This window comes from Vitis vinifera, chromosome 11 (genome assembly GCF_030704535.1).
Source record: "Vitis vinifera cultivar Pinot Noir 40024 chromosome 11, ASM3070453v1".
Classification (NCBI taxonomy): Eukaryota; Viridiplantae; Streptophyta; class Magnoliopsida; order Vitales; family Vitaceae; genus Vitis; species Vitis vinifera.
Window position 1 is genome coordinate 14590593 of NC_081815.1, and position 11929 is coordinate 14602521.

Sequence of the window (11929 nt, forward strand, 5' to 3'; positions counted from 1 at the left end):
AAGCACTCGAAGGCTTTCATTCAAGTTCTCTTCTAAATTCTTGTCACAATGCTCTTCAACCAAAGTGTTGATCAAGCACACCTCCTCCAATCCTTTCTCCTCTTCGGGGTGAAGATGCCTCTTGCATAAGTGGAATATGTTTAATTCCAAGGTCATGTTTCCAAATGTGAGCTGCATCACCCCATTCCTACAATTGATGATGGCATTGGAGGTAGCTGGGAAAGGTCTCCCAAGGATGATTGGCATATAATTTGCTTCCTTAACAGTGGGATCAGTATCAAGCACCACAAAATCCACGGGATAGTAGAATTTGTCCACTTGAACTAGAACATCCTCTATCATCCCCCTTGGGATTTTGACTAACCTATCAGCTAAGGAGAGAGTGATGGTTGTGGGCTTCAATTCTCCAAGTCCCAGTTGCTTATACACAGAGTATGGGAGCAAATTCACACTTGCCCCCAAGTCTAGTAAAGCCTTCTCCAAATGTGTCCCTCCAATGTTGACTGAAATTGTGGGACATCCCGGATCTTTGTACTTAACTGGAGACTTACACTGAATGATGGCACTTACTTGCTCAGTGAGGAATGCCTTCTTTGTCACAATTAACCCTCTCTTAACCGTGCACAAGTCCTTTAAAATTTTTGCATATGTGGGGACTTGCTTGATCATATCAAGTAAGGGTATATTCACCTTTACTTGTCTTAAAACTTCAAGAATTTCTGATAAATTTTTTATTCCCTTCTTTCCTTGTAAAGCTTGAGGAAAAGGGGGAGGCATATGTTTCTTCATCATATCCTCTTTAATCACTATCCTTGGCTCTTCTGCAATGCTTGAATTAGATGCATTTTTCTTCCCACTCTTCTCTTCTTGGTTATTACTCTCTTTAACCAAGGTTTTCCTTGACATGAGTTCTTCAACTTGCCTCACCTTAGGCAAGGGTTGATCAACCTCCTTCCCACTCCTTAAGGTGATCACAGCTTTGACCTCCCTCAACTTTGAAGACTCCCCATCTTGGGTTTCAACTTCATGAACACCCTTTGGATTTTGGCTTGGTTGAGAGGGAAACTTTCCTTTCTCATTCACTGTGTTGAGGTTGGTAAGCCTAGAGATGGAGTATTGAATATTATCTATCTTCTAAGATAGATCATTTTGCATCCCTTCCATTCTCTTAATTTGAGAACTCTCAACATTTTCAATCTTTTGGTTGAATTTGGAGTTGATTGCCTTTTGTTCACCCACAAAGTCACCCATGACTTTACTTAGGTTCACAATGGCTTGCTCCACTGAAGAGGTTTGTTGAGGTGCTTGGGTTTGGGCTTGTGGTTGGTATGGAGGTGGCCTTGGTTTCCAAGAAAAATTTGGATGGTTTCTCCAACTTGAATTATAGGTGTTTCCATAAGGTGCATTGTTGTTGGACCTAAATTGCCCCACAACATTGGCTTGATCACCTAACATCTCCCTCACAGCTGGGATGGTTGGGCACTCATCTACCACATGATCACATGATTGGCAAATGGTGCATGGCATGACATGGGCTTGTGTCTCGGAAATGGTTTGGACTTCATGCATTTTTTTCAACTCAAGTTCTTCTAACCTCCTTCACATTGTTGCCACCTTAGCTTTCGTGTCCATGTCTTCACTTAACATGTACATTCCACCCTTTGGATTTACAGGAGCTTTCATCCTTCCCATTTCTCTTGAGTTGGGCTCATCCCATCCTCTTGATACCTCAGATACATAACTTAAAAAGTCCATGGCTTCTTCTGGATTCTTACTCATAAAATCTCCCCCACACATGGTTTCAAGAGTTTGCTTCATGGAGGAAGACATCCTATCATAAAAATAACTCACCAAGAGCCATGTATCAAAGCCATGATGAGGACAAGCATTGATGGCCTCCATATACCTTTCCCAACATTCATAGAACTTCTCATTTTCTTTTGCAGAAAAGTTTGAGATTTGTCTCTTCAACCCATTTGTTCTGTGAGTAGGAAAAAACTTCTTGAGGAATTCAGCTTGTAAATCAGTCCAAGTGCGGACACTCCTTGGCCTTAAAGAATTAATCCAAATTTTGGCCTTATCATTTAAAGTAAAAGGAAATAGTTTAAGCCTCATCAAGTCGATGGAAGCTCCTCCCTCTCGGAATGTATTACAAACATCTTCAAATTCCTTGGTTGAGGTAGTAATCAACAAAATTTATAATCTATTACACCATGAACTAGGGTAGCAAAGACAAAGCTACTATAGCATAGTGGCTCTAGGATCGTTCACTGGGAAGGGTTTTCAACTCACAACTGATACCAATTCAAAGCTGAGTTGGTGCTTTTTCATTTCAAGGTTAGCTTTAAAAGAAAACATAAAGTTGTTTGAGTGAAAAGGATTTGGTCTTAACTAACCAAAAAGAAAGTAAAGGAAATTACTTATGAAGAAAAACATTCCTTGGAGGTTTAGGTTCACAGGGGAGGTTGCTTATGCAAAAACAGAGCTCCGGTCATTTGGTTCGTTTCCTCGCATTAGAGAATTAACCTATAGTCAATTCTCTCATTGGTGTTGTACAGATGTATCCTTTAAATGGATTTCAGCTCTAATTCCCTCTCACTGATGCAACTTGCAATGGCTCGTGCCTCTCACCTAGCATTTGCCATTCAAGGTGATCTTTAACTTTGAACTTCCCTTCTCAAGCTCGTAAGAGATGACTAATGGATGTTTCCTTGGAGTCCAAAAGCTTACCTAGTGTTGGCAATTCTAGAAAATCCTACCTCCAAGTCACTTCCCAAAAGCTCGCAAGAGGAAAACTAGTGCATTTCCATGGACGGAGATCACGTGCCTTACCAAATGTTGGCTCAAGTGACTTGAAGGTGTTTTAAGTTAACTAAAAACATAGAAATCATTAAAGGATCACACTTTCTCTTCATTAATGACTGAAACCACAAAGCTACTAATTCTTGCACTTGGAACCTTTACCTACAACCTTAACTCCAAGGAACTAAAAGTCTAGCCACTCATTCTCTGAGGAAACTTCCTCAGAGCTTGTTTGGCTAGTAAGAAAACTAACGAGAAAACAAATATATGAAGGACAAACAGAGCAAGTTATCTGGAAATATATTTCTTTCTTTCTCTGATTACATAATAGATCCCCCTTTTGTAAAGAAAATTACAAACTATATGTATGAGGTTATTCACCCTTTTTTACTTACTTAAAGACTAAGGAATCCTATGATAAGTGGATTACAAGGAGAGTTTGGGGATTTAGACAACAAATATCTAAAGCAAAATATCTCAAAATGTCAGTTGGAAATATCAGGAAGCTTCATGAGAACAGTGCAGCTGTGCGTGTCTGACTGGGTAGGAGCTACCAGAGGATCCGGATATGTTTGACCGGAGAAGTTGAAACGTCCTCCTCTCCCATCTGGATGTGAGATATCCGGATGTAAAATGTTGGCATACGGAATTCTTTCCCGGGTGGATTGAGCTATGCTGCGCAAGGGGGACCGGAGCGCGCATGGATATCTGGATTCCCAGGCGGAAAGGCAGCGCAATGCTATCCGGTGCAGCTCCATCCGGACGATAGCATATACTATCCGAATATGTTGTCCGGATGGAAAACATTGACTAAAGTGAGTGAGCTAGCCTTGCTACTGCCCACATTCCACCGCTCTCCAATGGTGTGTCCGGACGCCCTGTCCGGACATCTTTTACCATGGATTCCAAAGAACTCTCCTCAATCTATGAATTGCTTTGGTGATCAAAAAGCTATCAAAACACCAAAACTTAACACAATTTGATTAGAATTGATTGCCAGGGTCCTTAATATGTTAATTGGGTTAAAAGGTGATAACTACTACTCAAAAGTGTTTAAAAGAGTTAATTACAAGCTATGAAATCGCACTTTTTGAGTAGTAATCAGTTGGCTAGTGAGAAAATACAATTAAAATGAGAAGGTAAAGCAGAGCAAAGCTTTGTATTTTTCTTCCTTGTAAAACTGTACAAAGGATCGATCGTCCTCTCCCTGGGAACAAGCTCCCGAGAGATATATATATATGGAAAATTACAAAATATCTATATGAGGTTTTCACCATTTTTCCAAACTTAATAACTAAGGAATCCTATAATTGGTGGGTTACAAGGAGATTTTGGGGATTTAGACAACAAATATCTAAAGCAAAATATCTCAAAATATCCCAAAATATCGGTGGCAAATATCAGGAAGTTTCAGGAGAACACCGCAACACAGTGCAAAATGGCTGATCTCCCATCCAGGTAGACACTATCAGATGATCCGAATATGTCCGTCCGGAGAAGTTGAAACGCTCTCCTTTTCTATCCGACGTCAGAATTCCGGACGTGAACATCCGGGTGGAAGTGGCGGCAGTCGGGTACAAATTGGCGGCAGCCGGGTGCAAAATGGCGGCAGCCGGACGTAAAATGGCGGCAGCCGGGCGCAAAATCTATCCGGATATGTGGTCCGGACGCCCTCCGATGGTGTATCCGGACGCCCTGTCCGGGTATACTCCTTGCATGGATTCCAAATAACTCTCCTCAATTTTAGATTTGCTTTGGTGATCAAAAAGCTATCAAAACACCAAAACTTAACACATTTTTTATTAGAATTGATTGCAAGGGTCCTTAACATGTTAATTGGGTTAAAAGGTGATAACTACTACTCAAAAGTGTTTAAAAGAGTTAATTACAAGCTATCAAATAGCACGTTTTGAGTAGTAATCATGAACATCCGGGGGAAGTGGCGGCAGCTGGGTGCAAATTGGCGATAGCCAGGTACAAATTGGCGGCAGCTGGGTACAAATTGGAGGCAGCCGGGTGCAAATGGCGGCACACATCCGGGTGCAAATGGCGGCAGCCGGGGTGCAACTCCTATCCGGAAATGTGGTCTAGACACCCTCCGATGGTATATCCGGACGCCCTGTCCGGGTATACTCCTTGCATGGATTCCAAAGAACTCTCCTCAATCTCATATTGCTTTGGTGATCAAAAAGCTATCAAAACACCAAAACTTAACACATTTTTTATTAGAATTGATTGCAAGGGTCCTTAACATGCCAATTAAGTTAATAGGTGATAACTACTACTCAAAAGTGTTTAAAAGAGTTAGTTACAAGCTATGAAATAGCACTTTTTGAGTAGTAATCACTCAATGGACGGAGTCCACTTACCTTACCAAGTGTTGACCCAGGTGCTTTTAAGGTATTTTAAGTTAACTAAAAAGATAAAAACCATTAACGGGTCACACTTTCTCTTCATTAAAAACTGAAACAACAAAACTTCCAATTTTTGCATTCGAAACCTTACCCAATTTCCTTTACTCCAAGAAACAAAAAGCCTAGCCACTCATCCTTTGGGAAAACATCCTTAGAGTTTGTTTGGCTAGTGGGAAAAATACAATCAAAATGAGTAGGTAAGGCAGAGCAAAGCTCTGTGTATTACTTTCTTCAAAACTATACAAAAGTTAGTCTCTGAGAAAAACTCTCGAGATCTCTTTTAAAAAGAAAATTACAATAGATTATAAAGAAAGGTTATTCACCCTTCCTTCTTACTTCCTAACTAAGAAATCCTATGATTGGTGGATTACAAGGAGAAAATAGGGATTTAAACAATAAATATCTGAAGAAAAAAATCTAATAGATTCAGTCGCAAATATCTATGATCACACAAGTGGATTTAGCAAGTTGAAACATGACTTGCAAAAATTTCGCAAGTTGAAAGTGTCCATTTCGCAAGTTGAACCTTGACTTCGCAAGTTGAATTTTGTGATTTCATAGCTTGCGAAATTGTCTTTTAGCTTGGTGCGGTTGTCTTCCAATGGCCATAACTTCTTCATTTCAACTCCAATTTGCACACCGTTTAAAGCGTTGGACTCCTAACTTCCCAAGGTTCAAAATGATATATAGTATGTATAAAATGGACTCCAAGAAACACTCAAAATGTGTCCTACAGCTTCTCTTCTCTTGAATTTTTTCATGTTAGATTCCTCTCTCTATTTTTCCTCCTTGCATTCTTGATTTGCTTTTGGAAAAGGACTACAAAGCTCCAAATCTTGGATTCTTCATGTAAATGAGCTTCCATTTGCTTTTCCATAGGTTATACAGAGCTCTCCCTCAATCTTAGATTGCTTTGGTGATCAAAAAGCTATCAAAAACACCAAAACTTAACACAATTTGATTAGAAACTATTGCAAGGGTCCTTAAAATGTCAATTGAGTTAAAAGGTAATAACTACTACTCAAAGGTGTTTAAAAGAGTTAATTAAAAACTATAAAATAGCACTTTTTAAGTAGTAATCAACTGTTAAGCTGGCATAAGAAGCAACCTCCACCCATTTGGTGAAATAATCAATAGCTACTAGGATGTGCTCATGACCACTGGAGGATTTCGGAGAGACCTTTTTGATCACATCAACACCCCACATTGAACATGGCCAAGGGGATGTAAGTGCATGTAGTAGCTTAAATGGAGGTACGTGTATCAAGTCTCTGTGCATCTGACATTCTGGACATCTCTGTACAAACTGGCAGCAATTTGTTTTCATAGTCAACCAAAAGTAGCCAATCCTCATGATGTTAGGTGCTAGCATGTGACCTCCCATGTGTGGTCCACAGACTCCTACATGGACCTCTCTCATCACCTTATCTGTTGTGGCTCAATCTATACATAACAACAACATGCCATCTGATGACCTCCTGTAAAGGGAATCCCCACAAATAACAAATTTGGTGGCCAACTGTCTCAATGCTCTCCTCTCCTTGGTCGTGGCTGAGTCAGGGTAACCACCATATGCTAGAAACTAATGAATCTCATGATACCATGGTAGCTCAACTTGATCTTCAATATTCCCAATCAAACAACAGTAAGCTGGTGCAGATCTGGTTCTCAATGAACAATGGTCGCATAGTCATCCCTGTAGGACTTTCAATCATAAAAGCCAAGGTGGCTAACACATCAGTGAACTGATTCTCTACCCTAGGCAGATGTATATACCTCAACTCATCAAATCTATCAATCAACAAGTGATTACTACCCAAAAAGTGCTATTTTACACCTTTAATTCATTATGTTTTAAGCACTTTTGTGTAGTAGTTCTCCATCTTTATCCCAATTGGCATGTTAAGGACCTAGCAATGACTTCTAATCATATTTGTGGCTAGTTTTAGTGTTTTGACAGCTTTTTGGATCATTAAGACAAGCCAAGCAAAGGAGAGAAGCAAAGAGAAGCAAAGAGAAAATGAAGAAAACAGAGGACAGCAGCTGCAGTCTTCCTTTGCACTTTTGCAGCACTTTCCGAAGTCCATTTTATACATTATATATACCATTTCAAAGCTCAGGAAGTCAAGAATCCAACGCTTCAAACCGTGTATGATTTGGAGCTGAAATGAGGAAGATATGGCCTTCGGAAGACAACTGCTCCAGGCTTGTGCGAAATTCGCACAACACCTTCAGCTTGTGTGAAACTCGCACAACACTCGCACAACACCTTTAAAATTCGCACAGCCCATGCGTGGTGCAAAGTTTCCTCTGTTTCCGCCGACTCCACTTTAGATCTTTTCTTTTAGATATTTTTGTATAAATTTCCATTCTTCTCCTTGTAATCCACCAATCATAAGATTTCTTAGCTAGGAAGGTTGGAAAAACTTCTCTATATATATTCCCGTGCATCCATTGTAGAAGGGAGAGGGACAAATATATGGAGACGGATGGAGATATAAATATATAAATATATAGACTATACAGAGCCTTGCTCTGTTTTTCTCTTTTCTCCTGTTCTTCCCCATTTCTATTTTCTTAGTAGCCAAACAGCCTCTGAGGGCTTTTCCTCAGAGGATGATTGGCTAAAACTTTTAGTTTCTCAAAGTATGGATGTTATGTGATGACTTGGATGCAATCCCATGGAAATTTCTCGCACCTAGAAGGTAAGGTAGTCGTTTTTCATTAAAAGTTCATTAATGCAAAGTTTGGTTTTTATTTCCTTTGGACAACTTCAAACGGCCAATACTTGATAAGCTTTTGGATTTCTATCCATTAGTTATCTTATACGAGCTATTGGAAGGTGAGGTTTTCAATTCCAAGTTTTGCATTAATCCGTTAGAACCAATTTCAATGGCCATTGAAAGGTGAGTTTATCACCTGGAATGACTTTGAGTTGCCAATATTTGGTAAGCTTTTGGCTTTAGACCATTAGTTATCTCTTACGAGCCATTCAAAGGAAGTCTAAGGTGAATAACCATTGATGAAATTCACTACCATCTGTTTTGCCATTTTAAAGGATTAAAACTTGATTTGCTAAATCCATACCGGTTCGGGAAGCAAGCATCACCATAGTTGCAACCCTAACGTGAGGAGCTTATCCTGAGATTTCCAATTTGCATAAGAGCCAGAGCATAGCTATCCTATTTTTGAGAAACTTGTTTTTACACCCTTTCATTTTAGTCTTTAATGTTAGCTTAGATTAGTTTAAATCTTTCTAAAACATTTACATCTTCTTTTAAAGCTAACATCTATAAGAAAATCACCTATTTTCCTAATTTGAATATTACTTGTGTTTGCGAAAACCCTTCCCAGTGAACGATCCTAGAACCACTATGCTATAGTAGCTTGGCTACTTTAGTAATAGTATTTAAGGTATAAATTTTGTTGATACGCCTTTAAAGCTAAGCTACCATGAGTCGCATCAACAAGTCCAAGTAAGCATGGTAGGATTTCAGCTTCTCATCCCGAGTCCTCCAAATACCCTGAGTCTACTGTATAACCAAGTTGGAATCCTTGTGGATCTCCAATTGTTTGACCCCAAAATCAAGTGTAGTCGCTAGACCTGTGATGCATGCCTCATACTCCACAACATTATTCATCAATCGGTGATGATCAAAAAATGCTAATTGAACAGACCTAAGGATCACCTTGGGGTGATATCAACAAGAGGCCAATGCCAAATCTTGATTGATTAGCGGTACCATCAAAGTAAAAGCGCCATCTTGCAATATCGGCAACTAAAAAAAACTACTCATCAGGGAAATCGTCATCAATTGATCTATCATCGGATACCGATAATGAAGCTAAGTGATCTGTGACAATGCTACTTTTTACTGATTTTTGCATGACGTACTGAATATCAAACTCTATCAACAGTACCAACCATCTCATGAGCCTACCAGTCATAACAGGCCTATTGAACAGATATCTCAACGGATCCAATTGCGAGACCAAGCGTATGGAGTACTCTATCACGTAGTGCCTTAGTCTCCTAGTGGCCCAAACCAGTGCTAAGCAGAGATGCTCAATCATAATGTATTTGCACTCATACTCAAGCATTCTCTTACTCAAGTAGTAAATGGCTCACTCCTTCCCTAAATCATCGAGTTGAGCTAACATGCACCCTAAGGCCATGATTGAAATTGACAAATATAGAAGCAGAGGATGCCCCGGTGTGAGAGGCACTAAAACTAGAGAAGAAATGAGACACTCCTTAATCTTCTCAAAAGTTTGCTGGTAATCATCATTCCAAATTGTGGGTTAGTTCTTCCTGAAAAGACGGAAGATAGGCTCGCAAATGTCTGTCAATCTAGCAATGAAACGATTAATATACTATAATCTGCCTAGAAAGCCTCTTATCTCTCTCTCAGTCCTCCGAGCAGGCATGTCAAGTATGGCTCTGATCTTCTCCATATCAACCTTTATACCACGCTCGTTGATGATATACCCCAACAACTTTCCAGAAGTTACCCCAAAGGTGCCCTTCTTGGGATTTAATAGTAATCTGAAATGCCTGATCCTCTCAAAGAATCTCTATAAGGCTGCTAGGTGATCTGTTTTGTCTCGGGATTTCACTATCATGTCATCCACGTATACCTCAACATCTTTGTCCATCATGTCATGGAATAAAGTAGTAATGGCTTTCTGATAAGTGGCTCCTACATTCTTCAACCCAAATGACATGGCCTTGTAGCAATAAGTACCCCACGTAGTGATGAAAGATATCTTCTCTATATCCTTTGGAGCCATCAAAATCTGATTATACCTAGAAAACCCATCCATAAATGATAACATAGAATGCTCTACAGTGCTATCAACCAACATATCGATGTGGGGAAGGGGAAAATCATCCTTAGGACTGGCCTTGTTAAGATCCCTGAAATCGACACAAACCCTAACCTTGTCGTCCTTTTTAGGAACGAGAACGACATTAGCCAGCCACTTAGGATACTCAACCATAAATAAGAAACCAACATTGAATTATTTCTGAATCTCCTCCTTAACCTGTAAACTCCATCGAGGGTGCAGTCTTCTCAATTTCTGCTTAACTGATCTAGCATGTGGCAAAATGGGAAGGTGATGCTAAACTATAGAGGTGTCAAGGCCTGACATGTCCTCATATGACCATGCAAATACATCCAGGTATGACCTAAGCAGGTTAATCAGTCTGCTCCTCTCGTTAAGAGATAAGGAAGAGCCAATCTTAAGCTCCCTGGGCTGATCAGAGGTCCCAAAATCCTTTGACTCAGTGCTACCAGAAATGGGTGTAACTTTCCTTTCTTCTGAGTCTGAATCACAATTCGACTAACCACTCAGTTGGACATCTGGGTCTCCCTCATTATCAATATCATGTATATAAGTTTTGGGTGCCTGAGGTGTGATCAAAGGGAAATGTTGTGACATAGGTAAGTACTCGAAAATGCTCATATCATTATTATTTCTATAAGACATAACATCATAGTGGGTGACAAACCCAGACATAGAGTCAAAAGAAAAAGGTGGGTCCACAGGATTGGACGCTCCCTCAACAGAAGTTAAATCAGGGGTAGCAACTTCAGTAATAGAGTCATCTCCATCCATCTCAAGCATAGAAACTCCAAACATATCAAAAGTAAAATGAGGCCCGTGTGGAGTTGCGTCAAGAATACGACCTATGCCTATCATGCCCATCTCGTCAATGTAAGCATCATCAAGGGTCACTCCATCGGTTCCACCTCTAGAATCCACAAGCAATCCATATTCAAAGACCTCATCCAGGAAACACATAGAGAACATGCTGGCTCGACCCAATGACGAGGGTGTAACTATCACAGCATCGGATCCCTCAGTGATCCCAAAACTTAAATGCATCTAACCTAATGCCTGCTAGATATCTTGAATCTCCACTGTCTCTAAAATATGGTCAATCCCCTCCATGCGGGGTACATGCTCTGAACCTCTGATAAAGTAGTCAGCCAAGCAGAAGGTATACGGGCAGAGAGGGATAATAAAATGGAATGCCAGACAAATGAGCCCTCACCCTGATTATGCACAGTCGCACCATGTGACGTGCATCTTCCTCTGTAGGAGTGTAACCCAAACCGTAGGGCGTGTCATGATTAATTGTGAATGCAAACTCATGTGGCCCCTGCTAGCAACAACCCAATCCCAAGCCAGCTAAGTAGGACATACCACTCATCATGCTAAGTACTAAGGTGTTATTGTACTGATCAAACAACATAGGCGCCATGTCTTTACTGTCATCCTCTAAGCTGACTACCTGAACCTCATCAAATGTGAACCCAACAGCTAAACTAATACATGGTGCCATGTGCATGGACGGAACTCTGACATGGCAATATCCTAAGAGTGAGGCAGCTTTATAACTAATGACATGCAAAAACATGACCTAAAGACTAGATGACCGCACCCACAAAGGATATGCAACCTAGGATCTTAACCAATAAACAAAGTGACACACTGGCCACGCATGTATGCATGAAATCTAGCTCAGGTCTATACAGGTCTTCATTGCTCGGATATCTATCATCTCCATAGTGCTTCCAAACATCGATATGGCCCCTACGCTAGACCTTACTCCAAGCCCCTATCTTGGTTGAAAGCAAAAAAATTGAGAATGATACCCATACAACTCAAGAAACCAATGAGGGATAGTCGACCAAGACTAGAAA

At 40.3% G+C, this 11929-nt stretch overlaps 1 non-coding gene across 1 annotated transcript; it reads left to right on the top strand.

Moving 5' to 3' along the window:
- The first annotated feature begins 1867 nt into the window (after positions 1-1867).
- LOC132254694 (small nucleolar RNA R71) lies at positions 1868-1974 on the top strand. The gene has a single exon (XR_009467000.1). It is a non-coding gene; the product is annotated as a small nucleolar RNA R71 (small nucleolar RNA).
- The last annotated feature ends 9955 nt before the right edge of the window (positions 1975-11929 follow it).